We start from the raw sequence: 19,955 nt of genomic DNA on the forward strand, positions 1-19,955 counted from the left end.
AGTTGGAGTCACGCACACAGACACTTTATGTGCAGTACATAGAAACAAGGATACTGTGCATGTTCAGATTTACACACAAATATGCACTGTTATATGCATTCTTTCACACACAGAAACACACACACATGCTTTCATAGATGTCGCCACGCTAGTGTGTGTGCCCTGTCAACACCACAGGCTGGCTCTGGGGGAGGAGGGGGAGGGGGAGGGCTGAGAGGCAGAGGCTCGTGTGTTCCCGAGTGGTAATTGGCAGTCGCCATACCAACGAGGGAGGGCCAAAGTCAGAGATTGGTGGGGGAGGAGTTGCAGGCTGATTAAAAAGCCCTCCTCAGCAGCAGTTTCTCCTCTCCTGAGCTGTCTCCACTGTATTTCTGTGTCTTTATTTAGTCCTTCCTGTTATCTGGCCAGTGAAGCGACGCTTTGCGTGGAGGACGGAAGGGAGGGTGGAAGGGTGAGCTGTCAGAAGGACTGCTGGACAGGTTGGTCAGTTTCTTTACCCTGCCAAGTCATCTGTCCATCACTGTGGTAGAGCTGCCTGCATCCTGTGGATTTATCTCTGTTTAAGACTGTGAGTGACACCTGGGAAGGCGAGGAGAAACCTGAGAGACAGGAGGCAGGAGGCTGCTCAAATCCCCTCCTCACCTCGCCTCTCACTCCCTCCATCTATCCATCCATCCATCCTCTGTGTGTGTGTAGATGACCTCTGCTCTTCTGTAAGTAAGTAGCTCTGCTGCAGCAACGTCCACTCACAATGTTTATTAAAGGCGAACAGACTTCATAGCACCGATCAGGGGTTCAGGAAAAGCATACTTACATTTCTTTTTTTTCTTTTTTCTTTAGAAATCCTCATTATCTCACTGAATATCTCATTCAGTAGCTGTAATTTGCCACATAAGTCGTCAGTTTCAGTTTGACGCTTTGTCTGGTGCAAATACAAGGTCAGACTTAGAGACTGTTTACCCATAATAAAAGCTGCTATTACATAACATGCTCTAAGTACAACAGGTACTGATATGAGGAAGCATTTTTCTTAAAGTTGTACGTCTGTACAATAACTGTAGCTGCTACAAAAATAACATCTGAGCACATCTGAAATCCCTGCCTACTCCCACCTCTCCCCTCAAGGTCTCTTCTCTGTGATCAGCTTCATGCATTAGTACTCACATGTAACCTGACACAGTGATAGCTGTGATGTAATAAGGACCCCTCACCCCAATTTACAGAGATCCATCTACAAACACTGTACACACTGCACTGTTTGCCCATAAGGGCCTGCAGGTGTAATTGTGCATCTGATGTGTGTATATGTGTGTGCAGACCAGCTTCTCTTTTCCACTTCATTGTCACACGTTGTTGAATCATGCAGAGTTAAGTCTGCAGCGTTGCTGCTGTGGCATCACGAAAATAACTGACTGTAACATTTTAGTGAGAAGTTTTACGTCTGCTTAAGTGTTGCATACTGAGCACGCTAAGAATGTGAAGTCATTATTAAATAGTTTAAAGTCTTTGCAGGCGTCAAATAGCTTCGACTTTAATTCAGTTTCATTTTTCTGCAACTGCATTTAATGACATACAGTTGGCAAATGTTTAGTTTGGCAATAACTGATCTCCCCTTATTCTGGACAGCAACTATAAGCTGGCCTGGCATGTTTGACAGGCTTTGATTATATCAAAATAGCAAAGTAGTGTCTGCAGGGCTTAAAGTTATCAAAACACCTCAGTAAAGGTGCACAGGCAAAATGTGTGTTTTAGTTACTCCAACGTTACCATTAGCTTGCTGCCTACTGTGGTACCTTAGTGCTGTGTGGATATTAGCTGCCATTACGGGTAACCTTAAAAAGCCACTCAGGACCAAAATATACTGAACACAGAGCTGCAAGCAAGTGTGAAAACACAACCAAAAATGAATCTTTGAACTTGTTGCTAAGCCATCCAGGTCATTATAATCCTAAGTGGTTGAGTTAAAGGCAACGGGACTCCTTTTTAGGTGCATGAAGATATTTCTTTGAGACATTTTGGTTACACAACTTGCCTCATTCCCCCATTTACACAAACACTTTTTTCCTCTTGCCAAAAGATATTTGGCATGCAGACTGGAGCAACCAGGGATGGAACCACCAACCTTCCGATTAGCAGATGACCTTAGCTTGAGCAAGAGGTAGCCAGGGGTGCCTAATAAAGTGTCTGGTGAACATAAATATGTAGCCATAGACACATCGTAGCTTTTTGCAGGGTTCTTTGTTGTAAAATAGATTATCAGGTTACAATTTGAATGTTAACTGGCTATCTGGCTAGCTAGTAGTTCTAAAACTCCCATTAGCAGTTTCCAGCTTACCTGGCAAACATGCTTATTTTTGTATTTGTTAACTGCATATGTGTCAAGCAAAAATGAATTGCAAGTGTAGCAGCGGTGGCTCAGAGGGGTCTGAACGGGATGTGAAGGCTTACCTGTCTGCATGCAAGACAGCAGCTTGGATGTGAATAAAGTGACGTTGCATAAACGGTCACTTTCTTTCTAGTATTCAAGTGTTTAACACTGAATTTGTCCCATCACTCCAGGATTAATCCAACAGACCAAACACAACATTTGCTCCTGCTTTTTTGTATTCTGTTAGTCTTTGTCAGCCTCATGACAGCTTCCCATTTCAGATGACATTATCACATGCCTCACGTGGTTGTGGGTTTTTTTAACAGTTAACACTTTGCCACACAGAGAGGTTTTTATAATTTGGAAATCATCATCATGTGTGCAGCTGAGGCACAATAGTAATATTTACATAAGCAGCTTATTATTGAGTTCCTAATTACAGAGCTCTAGGCCCACTCAGCCATGATAATGTGAAGATAGACCTTATCGTATTCAACAATAGCCATGGCACCAGCTCTCAGAGATGAACAAACACACGCAAACATTTGGTCAAACACACCAAATGGAAGATCGCTTGCCTTTCACACAGCACCAGGCCTCTCTCGCAACTAATGTGATGAAACATTAAAAGATTAAATGCTCCAGCAAGCCAGAATCTTTTGTGCAAATATATCCACCGTGTCCGTCACCTGAGACTCCATTTCTCTTTACTGTGTCTGCATTATTACAAAGGTGTATTTCATTCATGTAACCTGTTTAAACAGGACATGGCGCATCACCACTTTGTTTCTTTGTTTTCCATGAGATGTACAAAAAGTTATGTTTACTCGCTGTTCTCATAAATCATTTGTCAATCTTTAATAGTACATTTGTAATCATAAACTAGCAGAACTGCCTGACATCCTTACCACAAATGTGCATCATATTGCAAGTGGCTTCGCATGAATGCTGGGCTGCTGGTGGGACCTTTAAATACGATCTTCTATAAATCATATTCACATTTTATAAAGTGTTATAATGTTCCAATATGTGGACAAACTGAAAACTGTCAGTAAATTGCATGTAGCAGTCAACTGAATTCTGTTTTCTTATTATGCATAATCCGAGCTATGGTGGCCTCACCTGGCTGACTAAAGCATACTTGTTCTACAGCAATCAAAAACATTAAATTAAATTAAATTAAATTAAATTAAATTAACTCATAACTTTCATTTAACTGATAACAGACTCCAAGGAATGAGAAATTAGGTGAAAAATGGATATGTCTTCATATTTTGCACTGTCACTGTGCAGAACCGTATGTTACTGGTTAAAAGGGCTGAACTAGTGCTGCACAATTATCGCCAAAATGATTATCTTAATTATTTTTTATTAATATTGAGATGATAAACATTTGTCAAGATTATGCAATGGGTTCAGTGACAAAAACGTTTTTATTCCACATAACACTGGTTTCACATCCATATTGGGGTGACATTCATTCATACATTGTTGCATCACATAAAACTGATGACGCTTATTCACCTAAATTCAGTTTTATCTTTTAGAAGAAAAGTGTAAAAATATAATTAGAAGAACTGCATCAAAAACAGGGAATTGTTTTCACTTTTAGATTCTGTTCCATTCCTGTTGGTCGCATTGGAAGGCTGGCCCTCCCTGAGCCTGGTCCTTCCAGAGGTTACTTCCTGTTAAAAAGGAGTTTTTCCTTCCCACAGTCGCCAAATGCAGGGTGTCATCTGATGGATGGAGCGTTCTCTGTATTATTGTAGGCCCTTTGCCTTTCAGTAAAAGCTGCCTCGACACAAATGTTGTTGTGAAATGGCACCACATAAATGAAATTGAATTGAATTATTTAAAACATCTATGTAGGCAAACAAGGTATTTATTCACCTGACCTACGTGCATCTATTAGAAGCTCAATGTAAAGTCTTTCACTCTGTTAACTGTGCCCGCATTATGGATGTGACTAAAACCCATATCAAAGCACTCAACAGCTGTATGACAGCTGTACGCTGACCATTTTCCTGAAGCGTGTTCCTCACTGTGTTTAATGGACAGATGACTTTGGCCAAAACAAATCTGACTGCTTGGTGATTTCAGTGTGTCTTAGTGAGCTGGATGGATTGTAAACCAGCTGTACAGGCTCATCTTTATATAAGCCTGAGTTGATGTTGTAACATTCACATTAGTTACCTTACATTGTTTTTCTTTGCTTTCATGCAGTAATTATACTGCAGCCTGTGGTGGCTTTCCAGGCAGCTGAATAAATCAGTTGTGTTGCTTTACAGCACAGACAAAGCTCTAGACCGCTCTGCATATGATTTGTTCTTGATCACTTGTGCTCAGTCCAAATTATTTCTAAACAACAGCTGATGGTCCTCTTCGAGGGACAAACTCTTCACTGTCTGCCGTTTGATTTTTGTTTAACATAGTGTTACTCTTCCAGACTAGTACAGGAGACTTCAAGGTGCACAATACACGATGAGTGCATCATTTGGTTTTGTTTTGTTCTATTGGTGAAGCAGCCATTTTCAATACCGCTTAGGTGGTAGAGTGCACGGTCAAGTCAATCAGAAGGTCGGTGAATCGAACCCTGGCTTTTATAGTCCACGTGTCAAAGTAACCTTGGGCAAGATACTGGACCCCAAGTTGCCCCTGATGCATCTATCAGTGTGTGTGTGAGAGAGAGAGTGTGTGGATGTTAGATAAAAGCACTGCATGAATGCATTTGTGAGCATTATAACACACAGTCAATATATGAAATGGTCAAATTTCACAAGCATTCACAGACTGCATGTCAGATTATGTCATGTGCACAGGCAGTAACCACATACTGCATCGTGTGCAGCGCTGGCTGCTGCTGCTGCCAAGGTCACACTAAATTATTATTATTATTATTTTTTAAAGCCCTAAAGGACGCAGTGTTGCTGGGTATTCTTACCTCACTCACACCCATCACGCTTCAAATGATTGTCACAGGTGTGTGGGCAGCGCTTTCGCAGCCTAGCAGTCCAGCTCATTTAAATGATCCACCCTATCTCAGGCAGCCAGTGCTTTTTAAAGAATAATTGTTGTTTTCAGGAATGTTGGACAAAAGCAATTGTTGTGACAGGCTCCTTCTCGAGGGGGGGTTCGGTGATGGCATGGGAAAACTGACATCCAGGATCTGCTTCCTTCTCTGTTCAGGAGGATAAACACTTTAAACTGTGAGCTCAGTTTTGTATTTGAACACTCTGGATAATTGCAGGGCTTTTTCTCAGAAGTTGCTACAGTGCTGCAGCTGTGTTGGCTTATTAGATGCCCGCTCACACACAGACATGTAGAAGACACCTCTGGAAATGTGGTGTAAGGTAAGCTGTGAGTCACCAAGCTGCTCCTGTCAGAAACCTGACCAGAAGCTAAAACCTGAGGGAAGAGTCTCAAAAACACCAGAATAATCACACACACCAGGTGATGTGAGGCAGTCTGACAGGTGTGAATGTCTGAAACACGATTCCTGTTTCTGGCTTTAAAATGTGTTAATTTCACAACCAAAGTTTGTTTTTCCGCTTATACAAACTGAAAGAAACAGAAGATCCATAAAGCTAAAAATCACAACTAGCAGCCCTAATCTGACAGTTAATATCTGTCAGTGAAACACTGTTTTGAGTATTTGCCCCCTTTCTTAATTATTTTTGCATAGATTTGAATGACTTTGTTTCTCAGCTGTTTCTTTTGATAGTGGCATGATTTGTTGCTTTCTGAGCTATTTTAGCCTGCTTCACTTTATCAGACAGGTTTTATTTAAGTGATTTATTTCTGTTTAAGGTCTGGCAGTAACCAGGCCTGGGTGTGGCTAGTGAAACTTTGGATGTTGATTGGTTAAGCTATAAGGACATTAAATTGTAGCAGGTACAATGCACAGCTCCTTATCAGGAGTGCGGAGCAATATCAACAGTAGTACACATGACCTGAAGGATAAGCCTGAAACGTGCCCTCAGTAATTCCTCAGACGGCGTTTGTGAGATAGAAAGCAACACCAGTGTCAAATAAAGCGTATGTATGGTGCCGATCAGAACGCCCTGACTAAACTTAACATTTCTTTCTGTCAACAGGAAGTCCCTCACTCTAATTTTGCACTGAGCCTTTCTGGCCTCACTCGAGTAATTTCATGTTTTCAGTCACAACAAATGTCCATTAGGCTGAGCTGAGCTTGTTTGAGCATGATAGCCTTTCAGTGACACTGCTCCTTTTATATTCTGACTTTATAGTCTGGGATTTGTTTTTCTTCTTTGTTCTTATACCCTTTGTTTTTCTGTTTGGCAGCTAAATTATTTGGAGAGACATTTTATTTATGCTGCACTTTGCATCACATGATACCACATTTCAGTCTGAATCCTGAGCACTGTCAATGTGAAATCTCCATATCTTTAAGTTAACAGTAAACCTGAGCTAGCAGGATGGTTTATGTTGTATCTATGTGTTTATTGTTGTTCGTGGTGGAGTGCAGACACTCGTTCCCTGTTCTTTGTAAGGATATTGCGTGCCCTGTTAGCCACTATGCAGGTGTAGACAGTCTAAATAGATGCAGCAAAAAGGAAATCCCTTCATTCATTTAGGTTGCTGATGCAAAATTTTTACCCTCATTTGTAGAGAAAATAAAGGAAGCCTGTAGCAGTCATGCAGTAATAGCATTTTGGCCTCTGCTTTTTTTGGAGGCAGTGGTGACCATAGTTGGTAGGGGTTGCTTAAGTTTGGTTATCAAAGTTTATTCATAAGCTGTATGTGTCCAGTGCACAGACACACATGGTAAATGGACTGGTTCTTATATAGCGCTTTTCTACTGAAGCACTTCAGCATTTTATACAACATTACCCAGTTATACAAACACCGTCTTTCTACACCTAAGTGCTTTCTATCAAACATTCAGAAACACTCATATTCCAATGAACGGCTCAAAGACCCTTGGTGATCAGTGTCTTGCTTAAGGATCCTTACAATGCAGAGTTGAGACTGGAGAGCAGTCTGGCATTGAATCTGTCACGGACTGCGATGGCAGACCGTGGGAATGCGGGGAAATAGGACCCAAATGCAGGACAGGATGAATGCATAAGTACCTTAACAATGCGGCAGACTCACACTCACTACAAACAGTTGCTGAGAAACGTAGTCATGCAACAATCCAGCGTCGATGGGAGCTCAGCCACACTGCTAAGTAGCTCCCCCGAAGATCCTGATCAGCTGCAGGTGTGTGAGATCATCCTCGTCAGGTGTGGCCAGCCTCCCAATGGGACACACCCGGGACACAGGGTTGACAGGCCTGACGGTTACTGTAAACCGGTCCTCCAGAACACGCACACACCCACACACAAACACCTATACACACAAGCCTGGAAACGAGGGACACAAGCACCACGGACCAGCAAATATACACAATTCCACAACCTACTCAAGAACCCTGGTTCCACAGACCCAGGTCCTTGACAGTACCACTAAGTTTCCCTTGTCTTTTTAATCGAACTGTGTGACAAATGTTGTCACCTTCTGTGTGGTAAGGCCTCAGTTTTGGTGACTGGTATTTTTTTAGTCCGTTACCTAATCATAATTAGGAGTTTTCTGTGGGGTGGGGTGGCTGTAGCTACTAATCAGAAAGGAGCACAAACACAGTTGGACAGTCCAAGTGATACTTGAATTAAGCCTAGAAGCAAGTGGCTACAGCTACATAAGTCAGAGTAGTCATGCCCCTCACTGTAAGTCTCACCAATATTATATTTATTATTAACTATTATAAAGTTTTACAAACTTTCCCCACTATAGAGTTATTATGAAAGGGGAAACTGGCCAAAAAGGCCAAAGCAATTTATGTGCTCGGTTGTTAAGGTTTTCCAAGCACATTCATCTGTTAGGAAGTCAGATGCAGGTTCTGGGAATGTCCATCAGCTGACTGCCTAGAGCAAGAATTAATTTTAAAATAAATACTAAAGCTCTTACAAACACATTTGCTGTTTTATTAAAACCTCTGACTGATTAAAAAATAAGCAAAACTCTAAATGAATTAGAGGATATGATAAACAAGGAAACAGAACAACCTCTATGACATTTAACACGTGCAGCACAAACCATGTCGGCCTGGGTTACAATAGGCCAGTCTGACCTGTTTGACCTCAGTACTTTTGCTATTCACTCATGAATACAGTGGGGCTACTGTTGACACGGGGACATGGGGTGACATGTAACAGAAAACAGCAGAGTACAAAGAGATTTATTGTTTCTGTCAAACGTCTTGTCAGTTTTATCTCTATTATTAGCATTTATCTTCATCATCGAAGATGTGAACTGAGAATTTAAGAGCGATGGGAGATGAACAAAGTGATGGAAATGGCAAATGATGTGTAGCAGAGAACAGAAGGCTGCGACTGTAGTCTAGTCAGCCTTGATTGAAAAAACAAGAATAGATGGGATGGAAGCAAACAAAATGCCATCTTTATTAAGGCTTCAGCCTGGAGACAAAGAGGAGGCGAGAATGTGACATCATATTTCTAATTACAAGTATTGTGTAATATGTCACACAAACGTTAAGCACAACAATGCTTGATTTTTCATCATTGATAAAAGGGGGACACCGACTCATAAACAAGTGAGTCGGTGTCATTCAGGCTCGACTTTGCTTAACACAACACTGCACAGAGACATGTCTGGCAGAATTGATTATCACTGTGGGACATGGAGGCAGGGGGAATGTCTGGGTTGCTATCTCTTAAGCTAATCACACTTGTTCCTGACACGACTTAAGTCCCTATCAAATGTGCTTTAACTCTAAACTCTTCTTAAAACTGTGCTGACGCCTGTGAAAAGTAAAGAGTAAGCATTCAAGGTGCTGCTTTGTCCACAGTAACTTCAGATTTAGTTAAATATGTTAAAGGACATGTTAGACTGCTGAGAGCTCTTCTTTAAGTTTGGTTTAAAGTTTCTGAGATGTTTGATTGTTATTTGTATTGTTATGTCAGCCAGCTACAGGAAGCTCACACTGTCATGGACTAAACTCAGGCCTCAAGGTCTAATTTTAAAAAGCCACAAAAGTTACAGCTTGCTTTTAAAGCTCAAATTATAAATGTTTTTAAAGCATCAGATAATAAATGACTACATGTAATCGTACTTCTGGTGGTGACAACATTAACCGTGTTACAATCCCTCAGTTTACTCTGCTCCAAAGAGCTTTTAGCAGCTTTAGCAAATTGCTTTGGTTCCTCTTGGTCACCAACTCCACGTTCATTGTTTTACCATTAGAAGGTAGTTATTCTATCTTCTAAGTTCAAGACTTGACCTGTTTTAACATTTAAATGACCAGTATTTAACATTTAGTCTTCTTGTGGTGAGAAGTTGAAGACTGAAATCAGTGCGTACCCTTCTATCACACCTTAACTTTAGTCCACACAGGACAGAAGAGACTAGCAGCAACATGGGGACCAGAGATCATGAATTGGCAAAGAAATTCGGCAATTTGCAGCAAAAACAGGTGAAATAACTGCTATAGACCCTTTCCACTAGTGCCTGCTGGGTCAGCTCAGCATGACTCTACTTGGTTTTTAGGCTTTTCCATTAGGTGGTAGTACCTGCCCTTTTAGTACCTACTTGGGCAGGGTTTCAAGCAATTGGCTGGTCAGTGGCGTCACTGGATGAATCATGAGTGTGTGTCTTCTTCCTTAAAATCAAAAGTGCCATTTCTCAGAGCAGCAGGTATACCATCGCCTCGACGTCCCCCATTGTGTTGTTTGTGTCGCATATAAATGACATCAAGGGACTTTCAGGCACGTTGCTATAGCAACCCTACGCACATTAGGTGCTACTTGATTGTAATGGAACCAAGTTGAGTTGAGCAGAGAAGATTGATGGGTGGGTGGGGGGTACTTAGTGGATCATAGCACGGTTTTTGTGCTCTCAAAGAACTGGGACTGTGGACAGGAAGAATTCATTCATAGCGTGATGGCATTGGTTCCAGGGTGGATGAAATTTACTCTGTATTAGAGAATTACCTATACAACCAGGTTTCAACTCCAAATAGCTTTTAATGACTGTTCTGGGCTACAGTAGAAAGAAGACAGCTCACTTCCATCTAAATAAAGTGCTTATTTGATTAATTTTACTAATATTCATATAAGGAGTTCATTGCCATTGTGATTGTTCTGTATTCAGGGCTTATTTATGTAATGTCTTAGATTATATAACACTTTGCTCATACAGAGACGTGTATTTGATTATATATGTGTATTGTTGCAGTATGGCTGGATAATGGCAGCTAAACCTTGATTGGCTGCATTACAGACTGTACAGCAGCTATTTCACAGTGATTGTCTTTCACCACTCTGTGAGCAGCACTGTCACTCCCATTCATCTTCTTTTAGGGAAAATGCGCGTGTATTTGTGCCCGTGTGATGGTGGGTGTTGTGCAAGCAAAGGTTTTTTTCAGTTTATATGAAGCAGTGGAGCACACAGTAATTTAACCCCAGGCTCAAGGTCAGTTAAGAGCGCATGAGCCATCAAACGAATACACAGAAGACACTGACAGACATGTTCACGTGCTGAACTCTACTCCCTCTGTTTCTCACACACGTTGAACATAAAGCAGAGAAAAGCATGTATGACAATGATTTTCACACATGAACAACATGCGAGAACATGGCATGAACTACATAGAAAATAACAAAGTGGTGTGTGATAACAAGACCAACCTTGTGGAATGCACATATACAGTACAACAAACTGTTTACCTTTGCACCACATGTGCTGTTGGTGTGCAGCTGGAGACGTTCTTGCAGGAGGAGTCATGATACTCAAAGAATCCTGAACAGAAATCTGTGGGAGACTTCAAAAAATGGTGGTTACCTCTGCCCCTCAAGAGCTAATTAGCAGCTGAAATATATTAGCTGTTCCACTGACATCGGTGCATGGCAGAGATTTAGCTGTATGGTAGACTCTCTTATTCATTACCAAAGTAAAGATTTACATAAGGGTACTTTTTAATTTTTTTGTCTTAGTATCTATGATGTAATGTGAGCCTTTGATCACACAGTGAGTTATTAATACAGCTTTAATCTTGTGAAACTTTGAGCATTAAAGTGATTTATTTCTAAAGGAAAAAGTCTTTCAAACCTTTTTTGTAGATCCTAGTGGTGTGGATCAGATCACAGCTTGTGCTGTCAGAAACAAGAAACGGCCATGCCAGGTTTCACTGGACAAACACAGCAGTCAGATGATGCAGCAGTGTGAGTGATAGCAGGCTTATGGCCTGCTCTGACACTACGCCAGAGCTGCTTTTTACCAGCCTCTCAGGGTCATTCATTCACTCACTTTCAACAAACTGAATGGAGAGATAAAAATATATGTTTGCCCAAGGCTCTATATCTGAATGAGTGCACATGTGAACTCATCCTGTGGTTTGAGTCACAGTGGTACATAGTCATGCCTGTTCTGTTAAATGCAGATGGACTGTTGAATGTGTCATATTTTCTGAGGTCTGTGCTTACTGACCATGAAGCCCATCTAAACAACCCATCAGCTGGCCCCATTCTAAACAAGCGCACACAAGGGGAGTTGTGTATGCCACGGTTCACTGGGCCATGGGTATATGGCTTTTTGCTGAATCAAACACAACGTCCACTGAACTACTCCAGTAGATCTGATTCTAACCCAAAAGTGCAATATTTTGTTAGCACTCAGCAGCTGAGCCAAGTTACTTGATGCATTTATAAGTACGTAACTAACAGGGCTACTGTCAGCTTTTGCGATTATCTAAACCACCATAGTAAAAAGCAGATTGTTATTTCCATCCACAGTACTTTATATTTAGCTAAGCCTGCACTGGACCTCCCCGTCCTTTCATGTGCATACATGGAAAGCCAGAGGGAGGGAGAGCAGCAGCAAGACCCCCCAGCACAGAAAAGGACAGGCATCAGTGACAAGTGTCTTCTATCTGCTTGGTTGTGGTGAGAGTGTAACTAACCCTCTGCAGTCCAACTCACCATAAGTGCCAACCCCTAATCATATATTTTGAAGAAAGGCAAAACGGGGGGGTGACTTACAGGTCACTCTGTGCATGTAAGTCATCATACTGCTTATTTTGCAATCACAATATAAAATTGTCTGTATCCATGGCCAAATCATCATAATAATATACTCTAATGTTATCCTAATACCTAGAGATATTTTGAAGAATAAACAATATTCCATCCTGTTAATTGCCAAATAAATACTGGTGTAGAGAGTAGAGCCATATGTGTCCAAGCGCTTTCTGATTGGCTGTTAGTCGCATAATATGTTTGTTAACAACATGACATCAAAATGTAATTTTTAAAGTTTTCATAGCTGTGGTTTGCCTGGATGTAGAAGGCCAGGCAAAATAATTCAACTAGATTTTTTAAACAGACACTGAGTCATAGTGAGCTCAAAGTGCCCAATGATTTTAATCTGAAGCTTAATAAGCAAAAGGATAAAAAAGAAAAAAACACAAACACAAACACACATTAACTAAAAACTGATCATTAGTGATTGTTTAGATTGACTTGGTTCCAGACTCACAAGTTTCACAGCTGCATCTCTTCTTTATTCTCTTCCTCTCTACTTTGCTTTTCTTTCTTTCCTTTTTCCTGATTGATGTGTCTAACATTGGCTCCATGTGTCCATTTACGTGTGTAATTAGCCATTAGAGAGCATGCAGTCTGTGGCTGAGACTCTGGCACCTGGCACATAAACTGTTTGCTGATCAAGTGGAATCGCAGTAAAGTGGCTCATGGTGTTGTGGGATTCCTAATGCTAACAGAAATGTATTTTAATATAACTCAAATCCATAAAAACATCTAAAAATGGAAAAACACATTATTTATGCATGAAAAGAAATTCTGAATTTTCAGAGCTGAAAACTAATTGATAATAACACTAAGACAACACACATGAATATGTCTAGCAGGCCAAAATGACCCTCGGGACACCAGGAAATATCCAGTGTCCCCTGGAATAGTGACCAGTCTGCCTCTGACAGTTACAATCATTTAGTATTTTAATTTCTTTTACATACATATCATTCTGTTAACCAGCTCAAATCTAAATTATTCACAGTAAAAACAGCATATTTTAAAGAAAAGCTGGTGGTGCAGCAAGTGCAGTGGCTCTATAAGCTCTATGGGTTAGGGCTTTGTCTACATTCACAAATAAGCAGACTATAATCAGCTAGACTTCCTTGTGGAAGAACATGATGTTCATACAGGTTTCCATCCATTCCCTTCTGCTTATCCTTTTATACCTTCATTTTTTTCTTGATTCTGTTCTCTTACCTATCATCCAATGTTTTAGTCAAGATCCTGTTTTTAATGTTGTGCCATAGAATATCATCTTAAGTTCATCGTATGTATTTACAGTGACAATGTTTATTTTTTAAACTACCAGATCTCTGGCAGTTTATTCAGGGTGAAGGTTTGGATTTTGTTGTGCTGAACTCGGGTGTGCCAGATGTTTCATTAAAAAATACAATAAAAAATAGAATCTAATTGTAGCCTAACCTTAACTGGTCCACAGACAGGCTTGTTAGTGTTAAGAGGTTAAAAATAAAGTCACTGGCATGTTTCTGTCTGCAGTGGGACCGAGGGTGCAATGCTGATTTAGAAAATTTCTAATAGAACAAATTAAGGTTACATGAGTGACGTGTGTGAAAGAAGCCCTCATCCAGATGCATGAGAGGTGGGAGGGTTGATGGAGAAAGACAAAGAGAGATCAAAGAGGAGAGTGGGTGCTGTAGCAACGTGAAGTGTCCAGGCAGGATCACAGTGAGGGGAAAACTGAGATATGCTGGCACCTTGCTTTGAGCAGATGCACTTATGAGATCAAGCGTGTGTGTGTGTGTGTGTGTGTGTGTGTGTGTGGTCAGACAGTATCACACAACTACAACCACAAAGACCAGCTTCCTCCCTTTGATGGAGTAACTCTGAGTGTGATGCCAGATTCTGCTGATTGGATGCAACCATCCAGGACCTAAATCTGCACTCTTCTCCAAACAGAGGAGTCTGTTGTCTAGAAGATAAATACAACACACCGCTGGTCTCACAGAAAAACACACAAACACTGTCCACTGCAATCAGGAACTTTCTCCGTCACGACCTATGCAATTATGTTGTTCAAGAGGGCAAATGAGGGAGCAGAGAGAATAAAGGGAGGCTTTCAATCAGATGTTTTTCAAAGTCCTGTGTGGAAGATGAAACTTTTGATTTTCTTTCGGAGAGCAAAAGGGCAAGATCAACTGATATTATCTTTGTGTGGACACTGCAAACAGAAAACATGTTGTGGCTGATTGGCACTCTGTGTGAATAGAGTTGGAGGGGAACTACAGATGAACAGATCTGTGGTTAAAATCTGAGGTTTCAGAGACTATTTCCACTTTGCTCTCTGTCTAAACTTTGGAAATTAAGTCATTTCACATATGCATAATACTGTACATGGGGTTTCAATTGCGCTGGCCTAAAGTTGCCATTAAATCTTAATGAAATTTAGACAAAGTAATTTGGAGAAATAACTGAAGAGCAATAAAGTTTACAAATGTCATTTTAATACTCTGGGCAGTGTTGTGGTTAGCACTTGAATCCGCAGGGTTCTGGATTCACACTTCTTGGTCATCTGGGGCCTTTCTGTGTGGGGCTTGCATGTTTTCCCTATATTTTTGTGGTTTTTGTGAGTGTCAGTGTGTGGTTGTCTGTCTCTCTGACCTGCACACTCTATGTGTGCATTAGCTTGGAGTGCCCAGCATATTAAGTGCTGTGTCAAACCAAGTAGTGTTAAGTGGATTTTAAAGTCCTCCAACACTAATGCATACTTACTAACCTCACTCCGTGAAGGAGCAGCACCTGGTTTGTTTCTGCTATGGAGGAAACAATCACTTCCAAAACTTAGTTTTTATTATTTCAGTGGAAAAGGAATGGTTTTAATGGAAACTTTGTACATGACTTTCTACATCTGTACATTTAACCCTCAATATTGAATTTTTCCCTCTATTGCATACCAAAAATGTTTTTTATTTTGAATGAAGTAATGCCAAAACAGATGCCAGAGACTTAGTTTGAAGGGTTAGAAGCTTCTGAAACTAAGCTTGTTTAGTGTGTTGCTGAAATGCAACTCTAACCCGAGTTCTAAGTAGTTCACTGGGTGATCTGGTGGATTTGAACCCTTTGGGTCTAAGTCATAATCCTGCCCCTGTGATGGACTGGCAAACTATCCAGGCTGTACCTTGCCCTATGGCACAGGTGTCAAACTCGAGTCCTCGAGGGCCGATGTCCTGAAACTCTTCCGTGTGTTCCTGCTGCAACACACCTGAATACAGTCATTAGCAAGACTCTATAGAACCGGACTGCATGCTGAGGTGACAATTCAGTTACTTGATTCATGTAACAGCAGCTCATGAGTGAATGAACATGGTGCAATGAAAGTACTTTTAGAACTACATTTTCCCAACACTTAAATTTACTTAGATTTACTTGAGTAGAGTCTATAGAGTCTTGCTAATGACCTACTAATTTTATTCAGGTGTGTTGCAGCAGGGACACATTTAAACATTTCAGGACACCGTCCCTCGAGGACTGGAGTTTGACACCTGTGCTGTATGGCATCTGGTTGTCTCGACACACTGTGAAATAATCGGCAAAGACTGGTATGTAAAAACAATATTTACTTAGGGTTTTAGGCCCAGTGTCGGGGGCAGAGTTAGGGGTTAGGAGGTTTATCTAAAAATAAAAACTGGAAACTATTTTCTTCAATGATGCTGATAAAGATAAAAAAAAAAAAAAAAGAAAAAAGAAAAACACCTCCTCAATCTCCTTAGAAAGAACAGCTCAGCCAGTACGCCAGTGCTGATGTAACACGAGGAAGTGTTTGTATTGCTGGTTTTTTTTGCTTTGTTTTAGATCAATTTCCTTGACTTCAGTTTTAGACCACAGACTGAGCTACAATGTTCCTTTGTGTAACTCAGCTCCTGGATAAAGTGCATCGGAGGTACTCCTTGTCTGTGCAGCAGACTTCCATACCCTGCTGATACACTGGGGAATTCAGCCTTCACACAGGCAGCCCCACAAATCCTCATGGGGAAAAACATTTGCCACAACTACAAACAAAGCAACACTTCAGTCAGCCTGCTGGTATTGATTTCTGTCTTCTCAGTAAGCCTCTTTCCGCTTCCATTCTCAACTCGTTAATCTGCTTTCTATCTGATGGCTTTTATTATTCCAGCTTCCCAAATTTAGAACTATTGTGCATTCCAACAATTCACAATAAATGCCTCAGTCGTCAGGGTTCATTGTTTATTCTAGTCTCTGGGGTTATGGGATTATTATTGGCATATTATGGACATTGCTTTAAATAACTGCAGCAAAGATATTTACTGGTAGTCAGAACAACTGCAATTTTACTGATACATTTAACTTAATCTAATGCATATATAAAATGTGAAATATCAGCTGCTCGTTTGACTTGATACTATCAGGTCTTTAAAAAAAAAAAGGTGATCTTTAGTTCTTGTAGCACTGCTATGACAGTGCTGTTGCGATTTATGCCTCCAAGAGTGAGATTCCCTCTACAACGAGGCTTCACGTGAGCTGAATTTGATTTCTAAAGGCTTCCCCCTTTAGAAAATTAGAAATCCTCTCTTTCTCTGCACTGATCTGGGGATTATTTGCTTCCACCATCTTCTTGTGAGCGGCTTCCTCTCCTCTTATTCACTGTTCAATTTATGGCTGCCACCTACACGTCTTTGGTTCTGAGAATGCATTCATTATCTTCTCCCAACTTCCTGGCCTTTATTCATTTTTCACACCTTTAAGTAATTTTTATAACAGATTAAAGCACCAAACTAGTTATGCACTGTCATCTGTAGAGCTGAAAAATAACTAAATACATAAACATATACACAGTATGTGGTAACTGTTCCCTGGTTGTTGAAATGACAATCAGCTGAACACAAGCTTACAGGCAGGGCTGAGGATACTGTCTCATAACTGTTGCTGTCTGGCCAAAGCCATCAAAGGAATCTTAAATAATCAAACCAAAACAGTTAAAGCAAACTTTAATAAGTCAGTTTTTGATTTTCTTCCCGACTCCAGTCTCCTTTTGTATGAAGATCCAGATTCCTGTTACTAAAATGAGAATCAGACCTCAGCCAATGCACTTATAAATCTGCTTATATTTCCTGTTTAAAAGAAGAAAAAACTATTGGCTTCTATATTGCAGTGTCAGACATTTATCCAGAACATTCTTAATAGCCCTGTATCCTTTGGGTTATGATGAGTATGCTACAAAAATATTATGTATGTATCAAAATTTGTTTGACAGTTACATTGATACTTTCTGGATGTCTGATGACAGCATGAAATAAACTTCTTCCACTTAACATTAAGTTTTAAGAGATTATGGATATCTGCCACATACACAAAACCTAATATTAGATTAATGCTAATGTTGAAATTAGCCTCATATCAAACTTTTCCATTTAATAATATTTAATCAGCTACAAAAACCTATCAAGATTATGAACGAGTGTGTGCACACCTGTTTCTAATGATTTTTCTCTGAGTCATCACAAGGCTAACATTATTCATGCTAATCTCATTAGTCTGCAGTCCCACTGTTATCAAAAGTATCAGTCGCAATATTGACTAAGCAGCGTGTGTTGTCTTACCTTGAAGCTGGATTTTAAAGGTTATTCACCACCTTCAGTGTTTCCCCTGGATTGACCAGTTTGGAAAGGGGGAGGTGGTTTGTAGTGGCAACATCACCGAGTCCAGCAATGACACTCTTCCCTCAGAGACCATTTAGAACTCAGAAGGTGCACAGACTTTGTCATACTGACTGCTCCGGTGCCTGCCTGCTTTAGAATTCCTTGGAATGTTGTGGAAGATTCTGGAAATGACCATTGTCGTACTGCTGCCTTTAACTTTACTGAGAAAGAATCAAGAAAATAACTGAAATTAAAATTAAAAATGTTATTTTTAGCTCTGTGTGCATATTTGTGAATAATTCATCTAATTTCACTTACAGGAAATGTGTGTATGAATCATTTCTGTGAGTGAAAATTTCAAAATTTTAATTCCATTCCCAGATCTCCAAATACAAGTCTAGATTTTTCTCCTCAAGGTTTTGTGGCCAGCTTTGTGTTAACATGTTGGAAATGCTAAGAGTGATTTGATGTCCTGTTTGCAGCAGTGAGCTGTTGTGTAGGATTGGGCACAGTCTGTACTTTACCATCATGTTCTTGTCCTTTTGCACAAAAAAGTCAAAGCATTTTCAGAAAAGACCTCCTTTCTGAAAGCTGCAGAAGTTTTAACTAAAAGTGCTCTCACGTTAGAGTGATCTGAATGCAGTTCGTACACTGCCTCCTGATTGTCAGCTATTGAAAGACACTGTATGGGCATGCTTTAATTTAAGCCTAAAATGTTACCCACCTTAACCAGAGACTAACTAAAAATATTCAATCTTAGCAAAGAGTGAAATCTGCTCTGTCATTAATAGCAAAATGCTAAACATAAGATGTCATGGCTCAAAATATCAGATTTTCTAGTTTTTTGACAGAATAAAACAAGATATCATAAAATAAATCTTCCCAGAAAATAGAGTGCTGCTGGCGTGTGTCATGACTTTTAGATTGCTGCTATTTTCTGTGTGCGTCTTTGTTGTTTTTGCTTTCAGTCTTTGTTTCTCTGCCACCTTGTGTCTTTCCTGCTCCTTTGTTCTGTTTTCTTCCTGTCTCCAGCCTTGGTGTTTTCACTGTATATGGCAAATAGACTGGTATTTACATAGCACTTTTCTAGCTGTAATGACTATGAGCCACATTTATAAAACATTCATTTCAAATACTTTTTCTGTTTTGCCCACACTCTCTCACACTGGAAATTAAAAGCTCAGTATCTTGCAGACTGAACCATCCAACCTCCAGTTTGCAGATGAACAGTTCTGCCTCCACAGCCACATCCCCGTGCTTTTCCCAGTCTTTTTGCTTTTCCTGGAATTGGATATGTTTGTGGTCCTGCATCAGACCTTTGTTCATTATACCTCCCTCCTGATCTACATCTGTGTCCTCTTTTAAACTCTAATGTCAGGGTAAAGGGAGATGAGTAGTTTGATTAGGTTTCTCAATCATGCTTTTATCTATTAAAAAACTTTAGTGATTGTTAAGGAGGGAAAATTCTGGGTAACAGATTCATATCAGGGGTTTGACATTTTCTGCAGTTACAAAAGATCTTTGTGAAACCAGGCTCACTAATCATGAATAGCTAACATGTTCGCTTCTTGGAAAATTAAAGTATTTCCCACTGATTGCATGTGAATTGTGCTGCTTGGCACCAAAATAACTCCTGATATTCATCTTGCATTTTTGGCGCAGATGTTTAGCGAGGTAAAGGTGCAGCTGCTGTATTTCCCAGAAAGAGAAAAAAATATCTGATCATTTTATGATGGAGAAAGATGTCATGTTGGAATGCAGGAATTATTTTTGAACGTAAGGACTGCTCCATGACATTTGATAAACTGGACATTTAAAGCCTACATGTAATGTCCTTTGTCATGTTAGAGTTTAACAGAGCCA

The 19,955-nt window shown here is 40.2% G+C and overlaps 1 protein-coding gene across 3 annotated transcripts in view; it reads left to right on the forward strand.

Moving 5' to 3' along the window:
- Positions 1-352: 352 nt before the first annotated feature.
- The window catches only part of cdk18 (cyclin dependent kinase 18), a 55,733-nt gene continuing 36,130 nt past the window's right edge, over positions 353-19,955 (forward strand). The window contains exons 1-2 of one of the 3 annotated variants that reach the window (XM_063474823.1): positions 353-479; positions 566-717. The gene's annotated coding sequence lies outside the window, so the exon portion shown is untranslated. Of the gene's footprint in view, positions 718-19,955 lie in introns of all 3 variants that reach the window. The other 2 variants (XM_063474824.1, XM_063474825.1) reach the window with 2 other exon arrangements.

The sequence above is a fragment of the Pelmatolapia mariae genome, linkage group LG5 (assembly GCF_036321145.2).
Source record: "Pelmatolapia mariae isolate MD_Pm_ZW linkage group LG5, Pm_UMD_F_2, whole genome shotgun sequence".
NCBI lineage: Eukaryota > Metazoa > Chordata > Actinopteri > Cichliformes > Cichlidae > Pelmatolapia > Pelmatolapia mariae.